Below are 20,150 nucleotides of genomic sequence, written 5' to 3'. Positions count from 1 at the left end.
TTTGAAATTTGTCATGCCACTCTCTTCTGGTCTATAAAGTTTCTTCTGAGAAATCTGCTGGTAGTCTTATGAGATTTCCCCTGTATGTAACAATTTGTTTTCCTTTTGCTGCTTTTAAAATTCTCTTTTTAACCTTTGACATTTTAATTATAATGTGTCTATGTGTAGATTTCTAGGTTTATCTTATTTGGAACTCTCTCCACTTTCTGGACCCAGATATCTGTTTATTTCCCTGGATTGGAGAAGTTTTCAGCCATTATTTCTTCAAATAAGTTGTCTGCCCCTTTTTCTCTCTTTTCTCCTTCTAGGGCATCTATAATATGAATGTTGCTCTACTTGTTCCATAGGTGCCATAACTTATCTTCATTTTTTAAAATAATTTTTTTCTTTTTCCTGCTAAGTAGGTTCCATTGCTTTATCTTCCAGCTTGCTGATCTGTTCACTGCTTCATCCAATCTACTGGGTTTATTTTTCATTTCAGTTATTGTATTATTCAGCTTTGTGAGTTCTGTTTGGTCCTTACATTTTATGTCTCTTTGTTGAAGTTTTTACTATATTCATCTATTATTCTCTTGAGTTCAGTGAGCATTGTTATGATCATAACTTTGAGTTCTTTATCAGGTAGATTACTTATTTCAATATGATTAAAGCCTTCTTCTGAGATTTTGTCTTATTATTTTGTTTGAAAAATACGCCTGTTTCCTCAGTTTGCTGGACTCTGTTTTATGTATTAGGTGAAGGAGCTACCTCTCAGTCTTGAAGGGGTGGCCTTGTGCAGATGATGAACCTTGTTCTACCTTGTTCTAGCTCTTGATTGTCTCTCGAAACTTTGTGATTGTCTAAACTGCCTGATTTATTCTTGATATGTTCTTGTTGTCAGGGGTGTGCCAAGACCTGTCCGTGTACCATGGGGAGAAATCTCAATTAGCATCTATTTTCAGGCTGATGGGAACCAGACACTCAAGCAGCAGCTTTTAAAGTATGCAAATATATATAGTCCTGTGGGCTAATATTATAATCACTGCTGGCTTGAAGACCAGGAGATCTAGAGATCTCTTCTAGGTGACAGTTGCAAAATTCTGGCCTCCAGAAGAATGTGTAAGCTCCTTTTTGGGAGGTCTCATCAAGCTGTAATGAGGCCAGTGGGATGTTTAAGGATGGTGTTTCTCTATGTATGTTCTTACTGAGTACCTCCTTAGCCTCTAGATGGGTGGGAAACATGAAGCCTGTCCCTTAGGCTGAAGCTCCAAACTAAGTAAATAGGCCATTTTCAAAGGCCGACTGTGGCTTGTTTTAGTCTGTTAACCTGTGCAGTGCCATGGGGGGGCGGGGGGAAGGGTGCCAAGATCTCTCTTTCCGACTGTTAGATTCCTGTGGAGCTCAAGAACACCAGGCCCTTAGTCACCAGGCCCAGGTGATCAAGAGGCATCCCTGTGTAGATTGTGAGCATTCACTGGTTTTAGCTAAGCAGCAGGAATGTGTAAGTGGTGGGGCCCACTCAGCAGCTATAGAAAGGCAGTGGAAAAATGTTTTGACTCTGGGCACACATGGGCTTCAGTAGTGCAGTGGGAGAGTGCCTTGTCAGTGTGTGGTGCTAGTTTTAGGCTGAGAATAGGAGAATGCCATGACTGCTCTTGCTAGCAACCCCAGCCAGGGGGTGGAGAAGTGTCACAAATGCCCACAGTCGCCAATTTCATCTCAGAAGCAGGAGAGTGCTGAGACCATTGGCACTTGCCAGCCCCAGCCTGGAGTAGGGGAGTGCTTTGGCAAGGAAGCAGGATAGTGCCATGACCTCTCACCCACACTTGTCTTAGCAAGGCAGTGGGAAGGTGTCAGGTCTGAGCTTGCCCACTATGCTACCACTAGTAGGGTAGGAAATTTTTTTAAAAATGTTGTCCTTTAGCACTTCCAACTCCAGGCAGAGATTGAACTGTCCCTTGCTCCTCCTGCATATTCTTTTAAATTAGCAAATGAATCCACATATATAGTAGATGCTTTTTATTTTAATTATTTTATTTTTTTAAGTTTTCATTTCTTTAGTTTGACAGATAGAGAGCACAACTGGGTAAGGGGCAGAGAGAGGGAGGAGAGAGAGAGAATCCTAGGCATGGTCCACACTGTCAGTGCAGAGCCTGGTGTCAGTGCTTGAACTCATGAACCATGATCCTGACGTGAGCCCAGATCAAGAGTCAGACACTTAACCGACTGAGCCACCCAGGCATCCCTAGTCTAGGTGCTTTTTAAATCCCTGGGTCTTGGAGTAAGTTAGACCCTTTAAAAAAGACATTTCAGTTCCCTATCACACTCTTTTTAGTCCCTTGGAGGTCAGCCCTGATAGTTTTCTAAGCCAGAAGTTTGGGGGCTAGTCTCCCCACTGCTGATCCCAGCAGTTGGGGCTCCTGTTGTAGGGCAGCCACCTCACTCCTCTGGGAGAAGTGTGGGGGCTGATGAGATGCAGGGGCATAAAAAGAAGTGGTAAGATTGTCTCTGCCTCTCCTACCTTCTGAGTGTGGTCTTTGATCCTTTGTGTGGAGAAGCCATTCATCTAGTTTCAGAGCTTTTTCAGAGGGAATTGATCTATATGAGGCAGAGATTTGATGTGTCTTTGGGAGGAAGTGCCTTCGGGATTTTTCTACCTTGCCATCTTGTGGAAATCTCTATAAGCTTATAGTTTTCAAATTGTGTTTAAATATTTTTACCCAACTTTGTTCAAATTCCTGAAATAGCCCTTCTCAACTTAAATAAAAATTAGGTCTATAAAAACACTGATGCTTAAATTATATAGGGATGATATTAAAATATACTCTTACTTCTTTTTATGGCATTTGTGTAAAATTAGATAAAATTTCAGGTAGATTGTGAGAGTTTAAATAATTTGTACAGGTTATCACAAATATTATAATGTAATAAGGATAGTGTACTCAAATTCTTATCAATGTTGTTTTGCTTTGCTTTGTGGATATGTTTTAATCCTATTCCTGTATGCAGTTTGCATCAAAGTTAAGATTTATCCAATAATTAATGTGTTCATTCATTATTCAAGAATCTTTATTGAACAATTATCATAGGCTTGCCATTATGGTAAGGTTGCCTATGCAAGGATGAATACAATATAAGCCTCATTCCTTAGGCACTTCTAATCTATTGAGGGAGAGATAGACACTTGACTGTGTGACTTAATAATATAGAGATGTACATATTCTCTGGGAACAGAGGGAAAGGAGAAACTAATTAAGATTATTGGAGAAGCAGAGTAATTGTCTCAAAGAGAGCAAGATTATTTCAAATTTGTTTCAGTATTTGAGCAAGAGCTTGGGGGAAGGGAGAGAAAAAAGTAAGAATTCTCCTACAGGAGAGGGAACATTCCAGGAAGGTAGTCAAGTGGGAGCATGGAATAGTTAGCCTGGCTGGAAATGGACTCCAAGAAAGGTGGTGAGAGGCAGGGAAGGGAATAGTGGATGGTCACAGAGAGTCTTACTCCTCTGGCAGTGGGGAACTGAGAAAATTTTAAAGCACAATAAATTTGTATTCTAGATAAGTCCTTCTGGTGGTATTATGGGGAATAAATTGAAAGAAAAAGATTGAAGGCAGAGAAAGGTATTAGGAGTCTATCAGTTGATGAAAAAAAAAGTAGGAGTAAAATAAGGCTATTTATTCCTTCATTTATCCATTATGTCAACAAACATTTGATTTCCAGCTATAACGGGCCTTGTTCTAGGCACTAGTAATTCAATAGTGAAAAAAATAGACAAAATTCCTGTGCTTATGAATTTTATATCCTAGCAGGAAAGGATTCAGGACTCTTTTCTCACCCTCATCCAGTTGTTTATCCAAGACAAAGGTGATTTCTAAGTTAACCTTTCACTCATATTGTATTTTTAATAAATTAAGAAAATGCATTCATATGTGTGGAGTATGTGTGTGTGTGTGTACATATATATATGTATGGATATATAGATAACATATGCATGAACTTATATCTCTATATATGTATATATATACACACATATATGTTTGTATATTTTTAAACCTTTTTTAAAATTCTTTACATGTATTTTTATTTTTTTTTTAAGAGACAGAGAGAGAGTGAGCAGGGTAGAGTCAGAGAGAGAGGGAGATACAGAATTTGAAGACAGGTTCCAGGCTCTGCGCTTGCTGTCAGCACAGAGCCTAATGCAGGGCTTGAACCCACGAACTGCGAGATCATGACATGAGCCGAAGTCAGACGCTTAACTAACCTCTGCTAATTTTGGACACTTAACCAACTGAGCCACAGGTGCCCCTATTTTTTAAACCCTGTATAGCATGAAGATACTTTTAGAAAAAATATTGAATTATTTTACTAGGTATTAAATGCCTATTATGTAGCATTCATGTTCAAAAACCAAAAGATATAGAAGAAGATATGGTAAAAAGAACTAAACCATTCTCCCACCTTGACCCCCTAGCTACCTATTCATCATCCTACAGGTAACAAATATTTTCAGGATTATTGTATTTCTTAAAAATTTGTTTAATGTTTTTATTTTATTTTTGAGAGAGAGACAGATGGAGTGTGAGAGGGGATGGGCAGAGAGAAACAGAGACACAGAATCTGAAGCAGGCTCCAGACTCTGAGCTTCAGAGGAGGCTCAAACTCACAAACGGTGAGATCATGACCTAAGTGGAAGTCAGACGCTTAATTGACTGAGCCACCCAGGTGCCCCAGTATTTTTGTATTTGTTTACAGAGATATTTCATATAGGTGCTAATATTAGGGTTCCTTTCAGTGCTCTGACACTTTATTAACAACTTATGCAACTACTTTTTAATGGCTGCATAGTGTTCGGTAGCACCATAATCTATTTAACTAGTCTCCCCCTGATGTACAATTAGATTTTTCCTAATATTTAGCTATTTGAAACCATGTTGCATTAAATATTCTTGTCCAGCTCTTCTTATTAACCTTCCTTTGCCCCCCGCCAAAGATCTTATCATCTTCTAATATACTGTATATTTTCCCTACTTGTTTCATCTTCAATTCTCACATCTACCCTGCATGAGCATGCTAGCTACAAAAGGCAAAGACTTTTCTTAGGTTTGTTCCCTGATATAATCCTAGTTCCTATAGGAAGCATTCAATGACTATTTGTTGAATGAATGGATTGCCACATGTATAACTATATGTAGGAAAAAATAGTAGAAGTAAAATTTCTAGTCCAAGAGGAATATGCGTTTATAATTTTGACAAAGATTGCCAAATTGATCTTTATAGAGCAGGATATCTCAGCCTCAGCACTGTTGACATTTTGAGCCTGATAATTCTTTGTTGTGGAGGGCTGTGCATCGTACATTGTTTAGTAGCATCTCTGTCCTCTCACCATCACTTGCCAGTAGATGTGACAACCAAAAATATTACAGTCATTGCAAATGTCCTTTGTTACCAACACTGCTCCAGTATGTTTTACTATCTGCACCTCCCACCAACAATTATGATGACTCTTTCCTACAGCCTTGCCAATAGTCTATAAACATTTTGCTCTTTGAAATCTGATGGTAAAAGCTAGTACCTCATAGTTTAAGCTCTTATATTAAGTTGCATTTTAATAGAACTTTAGTATAATGAATCCCTGGCATCGTACACTGTAGTGATGAAGGTAAGGTTGATTTTCCATTGAGAGAAAGAGAGTGAATATATGAAATCTAGAATCATTTGGGAAAAAATGCTATGTGCCCCTATTTTTCTTCATTAAAATATCTAAGTTTTACAAATCCTTCCTTATCTCAAGACTATTATGACTTCATGGACCGAACCTTCCCTAGAATTACATAAATTGGCCTTAATTAATGAACAAAATTTGGAGTCAAAACACTTGGACTTGAGTGCAGGTTTTCCTAATTACGAATTGTATTACCTTGGGGAAGTCACATAAACTCTGAGCTGCAATTTACTCATATGAAAATTGTGGATAATAACATTTGCTCTCTCTACATCACTGAGTTATTGTAAGAATTATTTTTTTTAGATTGTGAGGCTTTTCACAATTGCAAGGGCTTAGGATAATTATTATGAAGGTTTTATGACCCACTGCATTATCTTATGACTCATAGTGTCCCGAGAGTTTATCACTTCTCAGTGCTTCAGTAATCCCTCCTAACTGTTCTCACTCATTTATTTATTAAACATAGGCACTTTGTACCTTACCATACCTTTGCTCCAGCTCTGTAGTCTTAAATCATTATAGTACAATTTTCTTCATAACTGAGCAAGTCCCAGACAGACTCATCATTCATTGATTCATTCAGTGAACATTAAATAAGCACCGTTATCTTCCCCCCAACTGACTTTCCTTTTCAACAGCTCCATTTTTGTCAATGCTGTTATTAATCTAGTCTTAAGGGTTGGAACTTTGTAGTCATCTAGCTTGCTTGTGTTCCCTGTTTTATTGATTCTCTATGCCATGAGTAGACTTATTATGATAGAATACCACCTTTTCTGTTCCCTCCTACTGATTTTTAAGCTTATGAGAGCTGTCTGTTGGCTACCATATCAAGTGCAAGTTATTTGTTACAAACCCTCCTTATTACTGTCACCAATTAGATCCACTAACTACTTTTCCTTTCATTGCACCAGGCCCATTTCTGCACCTATGCTTTTGTTCATAATGTTCTCTGCCCTACAATTTTCTTTGTCCTTTTACCTACCAACCAGCACTACCTTTCAAGGGCTATATAATTCTCATTACTCTTATAAGAATTATCTTATAAGAATTACTCATTCTTCTTATCTTGACCCTAACTGTGATCTTTTCATCATTTAATTTTTGTTCTTATTGGCCATTTCACTTAGTGTATCACAGAGGATCTCAATCCTGGCTGCACATCAGAATCACTTTGTAAGTATTTTGTTATTTTGGTACCTAATCCCAGAACCTCCCTTTGAAGACTTTAATTTTGAGTAGAATTTAGGCATTGTAGTTTTGACACTGAGTGGTTTAAACGTTCTTGTCGATATTGTAATTATTTCATTTTTCTCTTCCTAACCAAGAAGTTCTAAGTTCTGGTAAGAATGCTAAAGATACATGGTCAATAATTGTTTGATCAGTAGTTTTAATATCAAAATGTTTCTTACTCATTTTATGCAAAGCCTATGATGTTCACCCCACCTATTCCAGTTTCTGTGGCTTAAATAAATTGCGTTTTTTCTTTTAGCCTCATGCATCTTCATATGTAAAATGAGAATAATATCATCTATGCTTCTAACTGTTATGAGAACATATATATACGTATAAATCACAGCTAATAGTTGATAAATAGTGGGCACTTTTATTAGTATTAACATTTTACTGTGTTTTTCTGGAGATGCTGGGAACCCCCTTATCTTTCTTGCTTTAGAATTTGCTATTTTATGACGTGATAGATACGCTTATCTGCATTACTCTTGGAATTAGGAAGATAGGATATCAAGGCCTTATTGCAGGCCATTGTGCAATTTTTATGTCCTTTAAATCTAATTACATTTTCTCATTTCAAGGAGCAAATGAATATCCCATTTTTTGGACCATCCCTCCATTGAATGTTCCCTGGTTATAAGAGAATATGCACCATTACAGTTTTTTTTCTTGTCAGCAGTAAGTCTCAGCCATGAATATTGTAAATTTACACATCCTATTCACTTCACATGACACTGTCAAGCGGCTCTTTCTTCCTCACAACTGCATGATAAAGGAAGATTTTAGTTTGTTAATTTAGCTTACTTTTATTGTGCAAATTATAATCATTTCATTTAATTTTAAAATTAGGGAGTAGTCACATTACTCTATTTAATTTGGACTCATCATATTTATTGCACTGTTGTGAGAATTAGCAGGAAAACAGAATATTCTGTTTTCCACAGAGGTTGTTACATAAATTACCTTTATTAAGTTCTATATCTTTTTAAAATTTTTTTAATGTTTATTTATTATTGAGACAGAGAGAAACAGAGAATGAGTGAGAGAGGGGCAGAGAGAGCAGGAGACACAGAATCCAAAGCAGGCTCCAGGCTCTGAGCTGTCATCAAAGAGCCCGACATAGGGCTCAAATCCACTAACCATAAGGTCATGACCTGAGCCGAAGTCAAACACTTAACCACCTGAGCTACCCAGGTGCCCCGTATTAAGTTGTATATGTTAAGTCATTTTTCACCTTTTTCTTTTTTTTTACTAATGGAAACATTGAAATCGCCTTTTAAGTAAAAAATACAGATGTATGAAAAAACAAGTATTATTTAATGATGTCTCCATTAAATTAGATGAAAATAATAACAAAGGAATTAACCAAAGCGATACATTCTTAACCATCAATACAGGAGAACATGTTCAGAGCAATTAAATGGGGAAAATAACTACTTCAACCATGGACACTTATACTGGTTTTTCAGTTTTAAAGTTGTCAGAGTAATTATGGTGGCCAACACCCTCCTGCACTAGAACTAGAAACTGTGCAGGTTTCTTTGGAATGCCTGTTATCATGCAAGCTCTTCCCACAAGTTCCTCAAACCTCAAGACGCAGCATTGCTAAACAATGCACATTTTCAGTTTCCAAAGTTTCCGTAGCTGAAATTTATACAGATGTCAATAATACTGAGGACTCAGGGTTGAGATGAGAGTGCTTGAAAACTTTTGTGAATTGTCCTTCTTACAGTAGATTGAAGTGATCAAACAGATGTATGTTTGATTCTCCTCTGTTACATGAATATATTGACACTCACTTTATCAGTTGCTGGAAGGATGAAATTTACTTGACATGGGGTCTGACACCTAGTTAGTGCTTAGTACATTGTAGTAAAGTATCATGCTGCTTTCTAGAAGATGATGGTGAGAGGGATAACCCTGATTGCATCTTCTCAAGAGGCTGTATTTTTCTTCTTGAGACTTATATTGGACTTCAAAGTGGGATTTCTGTGGGGAAAAAAAGAAAAGAGGAAAGAAATGGGGAGAGGGGGGAGGGTGGGACCACCTTCAGAGCTGGCCTTGGAGGTATCATGGCAACCCGGAAGCCCCCTCACCAAGAGCATGAAAGCAACCGTGAGTCTCAAACTCAATGATGAATTTTCAAGAAGACGCCATTGGTGGAATCAAGTGTTTGGCTGCAGTTGTGGACCATTGGTAGAAAAATACTCTGTAGCCACTAGATTGTAACATGTGGAGGGTTTGGCTGCTGTAAGGGATTTTTGTTCCCGAAAGTTGGAAAACTTGCAGCAACCACAGTAGGTGCTGGCTTTCTTCTTCTTCAGATTGCAAGTCACAATCTGGTTACTTGCAGACTGGCTGGAAGGGAGTTGAAAAGATATAAACAAAGCAAAAGACAGATTAAGAAACAAGCAAATAAGGCAGCACCTGAAATCAACAATATAATTGAAGGAGCAACAGAATTTATCAAACAGAACATTGTGATAGCCAGTGGATTTGTGGGAGGCTTTTTGCCAGGACTTGGATCTTATATTTTTATGTTTATTTATTTTTGAGAGACAGAGACAGAGACGAGCGTGGAAGGGGCAGAGGGATGGGGACCGAATCTGAAGCAGCTCCAGGCTCTGAACTGTCCGCACAGAGCCTAACATGGGGCTCAAACCCATGAACTGTGAGATCCTGACCTGAGCCGTGGTCAGACGCTTAACTGCCCGAACCCCCCAGGCGCCCCTGCCAGGCCTTGCATCTTAAAGACATGAGTGTTCTGTCACAGTAGAGCCACCTGTACGAAGAGAAGTGGTAGCAACAAGGTTTCTCAACAGTACTCACTACCACGTTCCCCAGGGCATTGAGAAACAGTGAGCTAGACAATACCAAACTCACAACTTGGTGTTTTGCTACTGAAGTTTGGCAAGTTAGTATCTGCTGTAAAAGCACCCTATATGGTATGTATACAATAGTTTTCCTGAGCAAAACATAGCTTTCATTAATTTTTAAAAATTTTCATTTGTGGGGTGCCCGAGTGGCTCAGTTGGTTAAGTGTCCAACTTCAGGCCAGGTCATGATCTCATGGTTTGTGAGTTCAAGTCTCACATTGGGCTCTGCGCTGCCAGCGCAGAGCCTGCTTCAGATCCTCTGTTTTCTCTCTCTGCCCACCCCACAATCTCTCTCATTCTTAAAAATAAATAAATATTTTAAAAAAATTTTAAATTTGCATTTGTTTTTAAATTAGCCTATAAAACCGGCTATAGGTATATACAGGAAAAATGTGTGAATATATTCCCCAATGAATAGTAAATGATAAAAAAATAAATAAATAAACAAAACGATGATAAAACAAAGATAATAATCCTTGTTTTATTTAAAGAAGATATTCTTCATTTTGTTTTATAGTATAGTGCCAGTAAGTAAACATTTGTATTATAGCTTTAACATTAGGGTTGACAACTTGACAATAAACTGTAAAAGAAAAAAAAACCAAAACATTAGGGTTGACTCTCTTTTTAGAAATACATTTGCAGTAAACTGAAGATTCGTTATGCCCTTTTGTGGAAGGCTTTAGAAGTAATAGAATTATGAATGATATTAATCAGATTTCATACAAAAAAACAAGAAAGGAGAGAAAGGGCTCTTTGGTTCAATTAGTCTTCATTATCTGAACTTGGAGTAACTTGGAGTTACTCACACCTGGTTTCATATTCCAGATCTGTCGCCTGATAGTTGGTTGATTTACATCATATTACTAAATTTATCTGAGCTCAGTTGCCTCATCCATGAAATAAAAACAAATCATAGCACTGTCATAGGGTGGCTCTGAGGATTTCATGAGATCATACATATAAAGGAATTTCCTGTGCCCAGTTCATTCTATAAGCACTTTTTAGGCAGTTACTGCTATTACTCCTAATTTTACTACTAAACAGAGTGTTTGATGTTCTGGATTTCTTTGCATGCGTGTCCTACAATGATATGGAAAAGCCAGACAGCTATTGTCCGAGAAGTGGATTGACTTTGAAGCTAATGAAGCTTAAGCCTAAAGCCTCCTCATGTGCGCACAATCCTCCTAAAGAAGGGCATTTAATACTGTATTCTTCATTTTATATTCTTTCCCTCAAAGAGAGTTTCCCAAACTCCAAAAGTTTCACGTTCCACAAAACCTGGATCTAGGTTGTACTGACCTGAAAGTGTTCTTTTTTTTAACTAAAACATTTAAAGGAAAACCTTTATATGGAAGTTAAAAATATATGCCATCTAATGAACACATTGATAGCAATATTTATATTAAATTACCATTTTAAACCGAAATTCCATAAGTTCATAAAATCTTCAAAATGATGCTGCAAGTAAAAATGGGATATTAAAAGCAGTGAAAATTAGAGATAACCAGAGCATGGCAGTAAAACGCTGAAGATATGTAATCAGTGATATGGAATTGTCTCATTTTTTTATACTCAATACTTTCTAAGCTGTTTTTCATAAAGAAAATAGTTTTAACAGATCAGTGAGAAAGTTAACTGATTAAACTTACTTAAATAAATATCTGTCCTCTTCAAGTTAAAGCATGTCAAAAGCATACTGAGGCATAGATCTTCCAACGAATTAGCAATTAAATGTCTATTACTCACACATGCAATAATTGAAGCTGAGAAAATTACATATTTGAAGTTAATAAAACAAACTTTGGTATTATAAAAATAAGCTACAGTCTACAGAAAATATACTTCTATTTCAAATGGTGAGCTTCAAAAATTTGAGAAAAAAACCTTTAAGAGGTGTTTCTTGTGACATCAATGAGTGAGTTCGAATATTAATAAAACCACTGAACATGTCTTGGAGTTTATATTGGTAATCTTGGTGTTTTAAAGAATCTATTGATGGGTTTTCTTAATATGCCTATATGCTTTGCAGGTATGAAATATGAAAAATATAATGTGTAGCAGGTCTGAAAAAAGGTTTTGATCTACAAGTCAAGTGTTTTCAAAATATGTGTCCTACCTTTAAAGAGTGTATATCTATTGCAACGTAAATAAAGTGTATTAAAGAGGTTTCATGTAAAAAATACAAAATTTTAAAAAAATCAACATTTTAATCTTATGGAAGAGATGATATTAGCTTTTTAAGAAGCTGGATCCTATAGAAATTAAAGTACATTCAGTAACAGAAAATATCCATTATTTATCAAATATATTACTTCAGAACTGTGATAAGAAAAACATCCCCATTTTACAAAGAAAAATATAAGAATAACTAGGATTAAGTAATTTTCCCGAAGTGATAGATACAACCAAGACAAGCATTCATGGGCTTCTTGGTTACTGTCTCGTTGGGTCACATCATCTCTCAGCATTTTTGGAAAATGCCCTTTTTTATTATGTTTGCAGCAGATTGTGAATCGAATATACCAGCCTTACCCTTTTCTATGCTTTCCTTCCTCGAGTATATTTTCAGAAGAGAAATCAGTTCTAGTTTTCTGTCTCTTCCAAATAGTTAAACCATAAAAGATCATAGATGTAGTAAATCAGTTTAGAAGCCCAATGACTTGATTGGGATGTTCAATTTTACTATAATAGCCTAATCTGAAATGTTATCTGAAATGCTTACTCCTTCGCAATTTTTTTTCGGTGCTACAAAAATTGTTCATAACAAGAACAATCTTGGGGGAAAATAAGATGAGATGTTTCAGACAGCTTAATGGGGCTGCCACTGGATTAGATAACCATTGTTTAGAGGAGTCTTGGATTAGCTGAAGGCTAGTATAGACCGAACATATTGAACAATGTCTTAAGTTGCACTTTAAAAGTCAGGATAGACAGTTCTCATAAGAAATGAAAGCTCCTTTGACCATTATAGGTGTTCTGTGGCTAAAGATGAAGTGCCATGCTAACAGAACAGAGCTCGCAATTTATGGAATTGGACTCCAAGGTGAAAAAGAAGGTTAACAATTTTTTTGGAAATTTTTTTTTCCTAAGAACAGAAATCCCAAGTTATAGAATGCAGTATTCACAAAGCTATGTTTATACTATGCCTGGTGATTATAAATAAGAGTTAGAGAAAATATCATAGTGCTCACTATTTTGGCAATTAATTTCAAAAAAAAAAAAAAGTCTTCCTAACCAAATGTAACTGAGTTGCTCCCTTACAAAAATTTGAACCTTATTAAATAATCTAATTCATTGATATGGTCCATTTGTAGAAGCAATTTATTAGTCTAATGGTTAACACCTGTTAGTTGAAGCTGAAAAATGAAAAGATTTTAATTGGAAGCAAATGCAGTAAATTCTGGTTCTTTTTTTCTTGCTTCATAAAAGATTCACACAGGGGTGCCCGGGTGGCTTAGTCGGTTAAGCGTCCGACTTTCGCTTAGGTCATGATCTCGCGGTTCGTGGGTTCGAGCCCCGCGTCGGGCTCTGTGCTGACTGCCAGCTCGGAGCCTGGAGCCTGTTTCAGCCTGTGACTCCCTCTCTCTCTGACCCTCCCCTGCTCACGCTGTCTCTCTCTCTCCTAGAAATAAATAAAAATATTAAAAAATAAAAATAAAAAATAAAAGATTCACACATGCACACATATGCACACACACACCCACACACATACATATACACAATCTCCTTTCCCCTAGACAATTTTAGTACATTTTCCCTATGAGTTAAAAGCCATAAGTATCCCCACAGATATTTTTTTGCAAGTGAAATTGCTTTTCATTTGGCAAAAACTAAACCTATGATTCATTGCAGCTTAGAGCACTCAAGGCCAAAGAGTACATCTTGCTTGCTTTGACTGACATTTTTGCAGGCTAAATCAGACCTGCATGATTCAGCTGCATTGAGATTCATTATGCTGTGAGAGGGGAGATTTGGGGGTGGTGTAAAAGAACATAAAGGGAAATTGTCTTGGAAATTGTGGCTTGTGACTGAGGTAAAAATCAACCACAACCAGTAGACATTTTCAATTGGTTTTATGCTGGGGAGGGGGAGGCAGCATTTTCCTACCACCACCTTTGTACAGAGAACTGGCAAAGAACATTGAGGATGATCTAGTAAAGAAAATTTTTGTGGAAAAGCAGAGAAAGGGACTTTTCTTTCCTATAAGAAGTGAAGTCAAGGTAGAGAGCAAGAGTAGAGTAAATGGCTCTTTTTCTCCGCTCAGACATTAAAAATAAATCAAGTGTGTATTTTGTGTAAAAGGAAAAGGGGAGAAAAATCCATCACCAAAAACATTTACCTAAATGTCCATCATTAGCCATTCATTCCTTTTAGATTTCCATTAGGTTTGTTCATCAGGTCCCTTTAAAATTCATATGCCCAGAAGGGTTAAAATCTTCCAACATCAGGTACTTTCCTATCCAAACATAGTACAAGGAGAACGCAAGAAAATTGATTTTAGAAGATGGGGCATCAGAAGAGAAAAGTGTTTATAAAGGATTACTGAAGCCAACATCCCAATTTGGTTTCTTTTTTCTTGGTATTGCTATATATAACCCAGTCATAACAGGTTTTATTCAAGACCAAGTACATAATATATGCATATGCAAAATGAATATACCGAACCTTTCGGAAAAAAATTATTAAGAATTTCAAAATGGAGAATTTCAAGAATTTCAGCAGAGGATTTAACCAAGCTTAGGGCCCTCCTAAACACAGGGTCCTATACAACTGCACAGGCTCCATGCCCATGAAGTAAGTCTTCATTTTATTCATTATAATAGTAAAAATGGTGAACTCTAAGCCAGGTTAATGAAAACATTGAAGATATTTGAATACTTTGACTTCTGAATTCTCAACACTAAAACCAAAATTTTACTCCAGTTCTTTTATGTTAATGTATGGCTCTAGAAATCTCTAAGTGTAGCTCTTTTTATTCTGTATGACTGATCTATCTTATCTGCCTATCTGTCTTTCCTTATTTACCCGACCTTCTTTGGGAATCTATTGGATTCATAAGTTCCTACCTTATTATTTGAAGTTTGCACCCTCTGTCCTTACCCTTAAGCCTGAAGTTCAAGAGCCTAGTCCCCATTTAACATCTAACTTATGAACCATCCAAGTGCATAAAATCAAAGATTGCTCCCTAGAATATCCCCCCAAATAAGTGCTCACCTAGAACAACCAACCATTTTTCCAGCCCCAGGTTTGAGGTTGGAATGTGCATGAATGATACCTGGCTATGCCAAATCCTAGAGGAGATTCATGAAAGCTAGGGATGGTTTCACCTCTTGGTGAAATATGTTTCACATTCCTATTCAATTTTCAGTAAACTGCCATCTAAGCCAATTTTCCTTTCTAGCATGTGTCTTGAATTTAGTCCAGTAGTAGGATGCTTTTTGATTCCTCTGTTAAATTCTGTCTCTTCATTTTGGTTGACACATCACTACAATTAATATTACATTAATCCCACCACTGACAGAATGCCCCAGGAATTTTTTTTCTTATTTTGTTTCTCCAGGATCAGGTGTCACTGATAACTCTTCTGACTTTTTAATCTTTTACTCAGTTGTTATTAGAGTAAATGAGGGCATTCTTTTGATGTGAGGCTTTCTTTTTTTCCTCCCAGCCCCATCCCACAGGCACCAACAAATGTTAAATGAAATAATGACATTTTTATAATGTTGACTAATAGTCATCAGACAGGAGTTGAGAAATGAATGGCATTGAGGTTTTGAATAATCTGCTGATAATTTTAATGTTATATTTTAGAAAATAATTGTAAATCCTGTTTTTGATCAGAGTTGACCATTAAAAGTTGACCATATATTCCTCTTTTTAAGGAATATATAGAGGGAGTCACTATGCTATGTCTAATACTGTTCTACATATATACGTCTTAAATATTTGTCTCAAGCATAGTTTGTCAACTTAACTAGCAAGTGAATGTGAATAATTTAGTTAAAAAATATTGAATCATCTTTGCAATACTTGACTGGGTTTTTATTATACTATTACTACACTATCTTTTTAAAATAAGACATTATATGAAATAGTACTCTTTTTTAATTCTGTATATTGTATACAAAGTATTCCACTACCAGTAGATCACTTTGACTTTAGGAAATAGTATTGATAGTATTTTTTCTTCACTAGGAAAATGTTTACCCACTAAGTATCATTTTATAGTGTTGGATTATTCTTCTGAAATGAAGCCTTTAAAGATTTTATAGACTTTCAGTTATAATTCAATATAACAGAATAAACATGAAACCAAGGACCTGTAACAAAATATGAAAAATTATGATGTTTGAACTTAAACAGACACATGTAATATGTAGACTTCAAAATATATAAGAAATCTGGAAGAATCAGTATAATTTGTTTAAGGCAAAGTGCTTAGAAGAGAGGAGAAAGTAAAACTACAAAAAAGTCAAATACTCTTTTACTGAAGGAACTTTAGTATGTGAGAGGTAACATTTAAACAGTGTTAATAGGCTTTATGCTTTCTTGATGGCATAGCCAATTAGTATGTGATCTAGTCAGTTACCAAGCTTAATCATGAATTCAAGATAACACATCTTTAAAATAAATGTAATAGTTCAAGAGTAAATAGTATGTTATTTAGAAAGTTCAGTACCAAAATCAGATATCAAGACCTTACTTCAAAGTAGATCTTTGCTTCCAATTATATAAGGCATATGTTAATCTTGACATGGTGTGTCTGTAGCTAGAGGTTATAGATCACTACACAAGTACCATCTGTCCTCCCTGAATGGATATGAATGGATAAAGGGTAAAGAAGCTTTCATAATAATATGCAGTTGCTAAAGAATCTTACCTTTTTTGGTAAATTAAAAAATGCCTTTGAATTCTTTAACATACCTTTTGTCAAGAATGTGGGGGGGGAGGGGTCCTAGGTTTCCTCTTCTTTTTTTTTTTAATATTTTTTATTTATTTCTAGGAGAGAGACAGCGTGAGCAGGGGTGGGTCAGAGAGACAGGGAGACACAGACTCTGAAACAGGCTCCAGGCTCTGAGCTGGCAGTCAGCACAGAGCCCGATGCGGGGCTCGAACCCACGAACCACGAGATCATGACCTAAGCGAAAGTCGGGTGCTTAACCGACTAAGCCACCCAGGCGCCCCTAGGTTTCTTCTTCTTGAATCTGAGTAGGTTCTGTGACTGTTGGACCACCAGAATGTAGTGGAAATGAAGCTTTCTAGTTTTAGGGTTGATGCTTTCAGAGGCTGGAAGCTTCCACATTCTGTGTCTTGGAATATTCACTCTTGAAATTAAGTTGCTATGCTATAAGGTAACTTACACATCTCAACTTGTGGAGAGAACCAGGTGGAAAGGAACTAAAGCCTCTGCTGATATCCTGAACTGCTTTGACAGCTAAATGCCAGCATTGCCTTGCTAGCCATGTGAGTGAATCATCTTGGAAGAGATCTTCAGATAAGCAAGCTACACCCTCCAAGTCCTGCCCAAATTACAGATTCAATCGCATCAGGAAATTCTGGGATTGGCTTCTGCATTTTCAGCGGTAGTTAGTACCATAAGAATGTGTGAGAAGTAAAGAGGAGTCAAGATATGAAAGAATTGAGGATTGGAGGAGACAGAGTATGTCCTTGACTTGCATCTTTTTGTTTAGACATTTTCCCCAATACCTCTTTAGACTGGGGAACAGTATAATATCACTTTGCACAAAGGCAGTATAAATGTGTCATCCTTAGTCCTTAGCATCGTTGGTGATGGTAAGCTTGTGCGCAAGTATATACACTAATTATTCAAAATAGGTCTTGCCCACTTCATGAACAGTGGTAAACCCATAATAATTGGACTTTGCCAATGGATAGTTAGGATAATTAGGGTACTGTTGTGCTTTTTTTAGTTAGAACAACTTCTTGAATATAGAGGTTTCTTTTTTCCAGTTACAGATTCCTAAAGCTATAAAACCATTTGTCATGCCATTCAGTCATTATCTTTTCTATTCTAAGAAGTTATATAATCAGTGAGTACATCAACCATTAGTGTCATTTGAGTTACAACCCAGTTTTTTGAGGAATTGAAAACAGCTGGGTTTTTTTTAAGTTTTTATTTAAATTCCAGTTACTTAACTTACAGTGTAATATTAGTTTCAGGTGTGCAGTATAGTGATTCAACACTTCCATACAATACCTGGTGCTCATCACAAGTGCACTCCATAATCCCCATCTCCTATTTAACACCCACTTCAATCATTATCTTAATCCAAACCTCCCAGAGGACTCACCAGAACATCATTTTAAAACTCAGACTCCTTAGCCTGGCATTTAAATGCCTCTGAAATCAGGTACCATTTACACTCTTCAACCTCATCTCCTGCAATTACCAGGCCAAACCTCCCATATTAAACCCGGATGTGCCTCTGTGCCATGCTCTTATTACTCTCTCAGCCTTGACTTTTTCTTATTCTCCAGAAGTCTTACCTCTAAAGACTGAATTCAGACATTTATGAAACTGTTCTTATTCAGAGCAGCTCCATCTCCCATACGTCTATGTACCCCTGGTAGAACACATAAACTTCTTGATATCGACATCATACCTCTCTCAAAACATTGTAATATTCTTTTTTTTTAATATTTTTAAATTTATTTCTAGGAGAGAGAGAGAGAGACAGCGTGAGCAGGGAAGGGTCAGAGAGAGGGGAGATGTAGACTCTGAAATTGGCTCCAGGCTCTGAGCTGGCAGTCAGCACAGAGCCCGACGCGGGGCTCGAACCCACGAACCGCGAGATCATGACCTAAGCGAAAGTCGGACGCTCAACCAACTAAGCCACCCAGGCGCCCCAAAACATTGTAATATTCTGAAAGGCTGTTAACAAGTCTCACATTTCTGTGTAATCCTCCATGGATTCTAGGACTACATTGAAAAAAGTAGTCGAATTTGTCCACTGATTAAATATTCACTCTTAATGAAGGTACCAGACTAGATGCTGTTTATATTACAGATAAGAATGGATTATATTACTCCTTTTCCTTTTATCATCAAATAGAAATTACTGTTTGTAGGACTCTAGTCCTTTTCATCTCATGACTGCTTTTACCAGAAACTTCTCAGGTACCTACCAGAAAAAGCAAAAGAAAAACAAAACAAAACCATTATAACTATATGACAAAAACAACTCTTTAGGGATTTTTTAAAACTTAAGCAGGTATGAAAGTGTGGTGTGTTTCTCCTACTGAAATGAGAGCACTTATAGATAATAGAAAGAGAATTTATTCCATAGAATTAAGGTCACTTTCTATAAACTGGAAATTTCAGGAAGAACAGAATTCAGACATTTCCAAATAGCTTTGGTATCCTCTGGATTTTGTTCAAATAAGATTTAACCAGCAAATCATGCAATTGTCTATATTTTTCTTACATTATAACTAGGGTTTACCTCTAAGATTTTTCTCTGTAAGAGAAGTCTGTTTTATTTTTTAAAGAATTTTTTTAATGTTTTTTATTTATTTCTGAGAGAGAGAGAGGCAGTGTGAGCAGGTAAGGGTCAGAGAGAGAGGGAGATACAGAATCTGAAGCAGGCTCCAGGCTCTGAGCTAGCTGGACAGCACAGAGCCCGATGCAGGGCTCCAACCCACGAACCATGAGATCATGACCTGAGCTGAAGTGGGACGCTCAACCGACTGAGCCACCCAGGCGCCCCAGCAGAAGTCTGTTTTAATCAGTGTTTCTCAAATTATGGTTGTATCAGATTCACTGGAGAAATGCTTGTTAAAATGAAGATTCTCAGGCCTAGTCCCCTCTGACACTTTCAATTAGCTAATCTCCAGAGGGCCCTGAATTCTTCCATTTAATAAGCTGTTTTTATAATCAGACTATTGAGTCTCTAACAACTGTTAGAGTCTCTAATCACTGAGAACTAATACTCTAAAGGACATTTTGTTTTGTTTTGTTTTCTGTAACTTATTCTGAAATGGCAAAAGTGTAGAAGAGAAAGATTGGAGATGGAAAATGAATAAGACTCAGAACACTCTGATCTGAGCTACTCAGTTAATACTGATGGGACTGTATTCTGTGACCCGTCGTATTAAAAAAGTAATTAAGGATTTTCCCACTGTAACTTTAAGTGAGCACAACTAGAAAATCCCCTGTCCCAGCAGGCATTAGTGTCAGAACAGGAACCCTGGATCAGGTCAGTTATCTAGGAATCCTAGTGAACAACAACAACAACAACAAAAGTGAACAACCAATAACAACAAAAAACAAGAGCATTTTTGAAAAATACCAATCTCTCATAGCTACCTCCACAATCAT

General features: G+C 36.8%; 1 protein-coding gene and 1 pseudogene across 1 annotated transcript in view; both read left to right on the top strand.

Moving 5' to 3' along the window:
• ATRNL1 (attractin like 1) overlaps positions 1–20,150 on the top strand; it is a 767,076-nt gene that overhangs the window by 560,571 nt on the left and 186,355 nt on the right. The window lies entirely within an intron of this gene.
• On the top strand, positions 9,005–9,487 carry LOC144244217 (FUN14 domain-containing protein 1 pseudogene; annotated as a pseudogene).

Source organism: Crocuta crocuta, unplaced genomic scaffold, assembly GCF_008692635.1.
Source record: "Crocuta crocuta isolate KB4526 unplaced genomic scaffold, BGI_CrCroc_1.0 scaffold138, whole genome shotgun sequence".
Lineage (NCBI taxonomy): Eukaryota > Metazoa > Chordata > Mammalia > Carnivora > Hyaenidae > Crocuta > Crocuta crocuta.
Note: the sequence above shows the minus strand (reverse complement) of the source record. Positions and strands in the feature narration are given on the sequence as shown.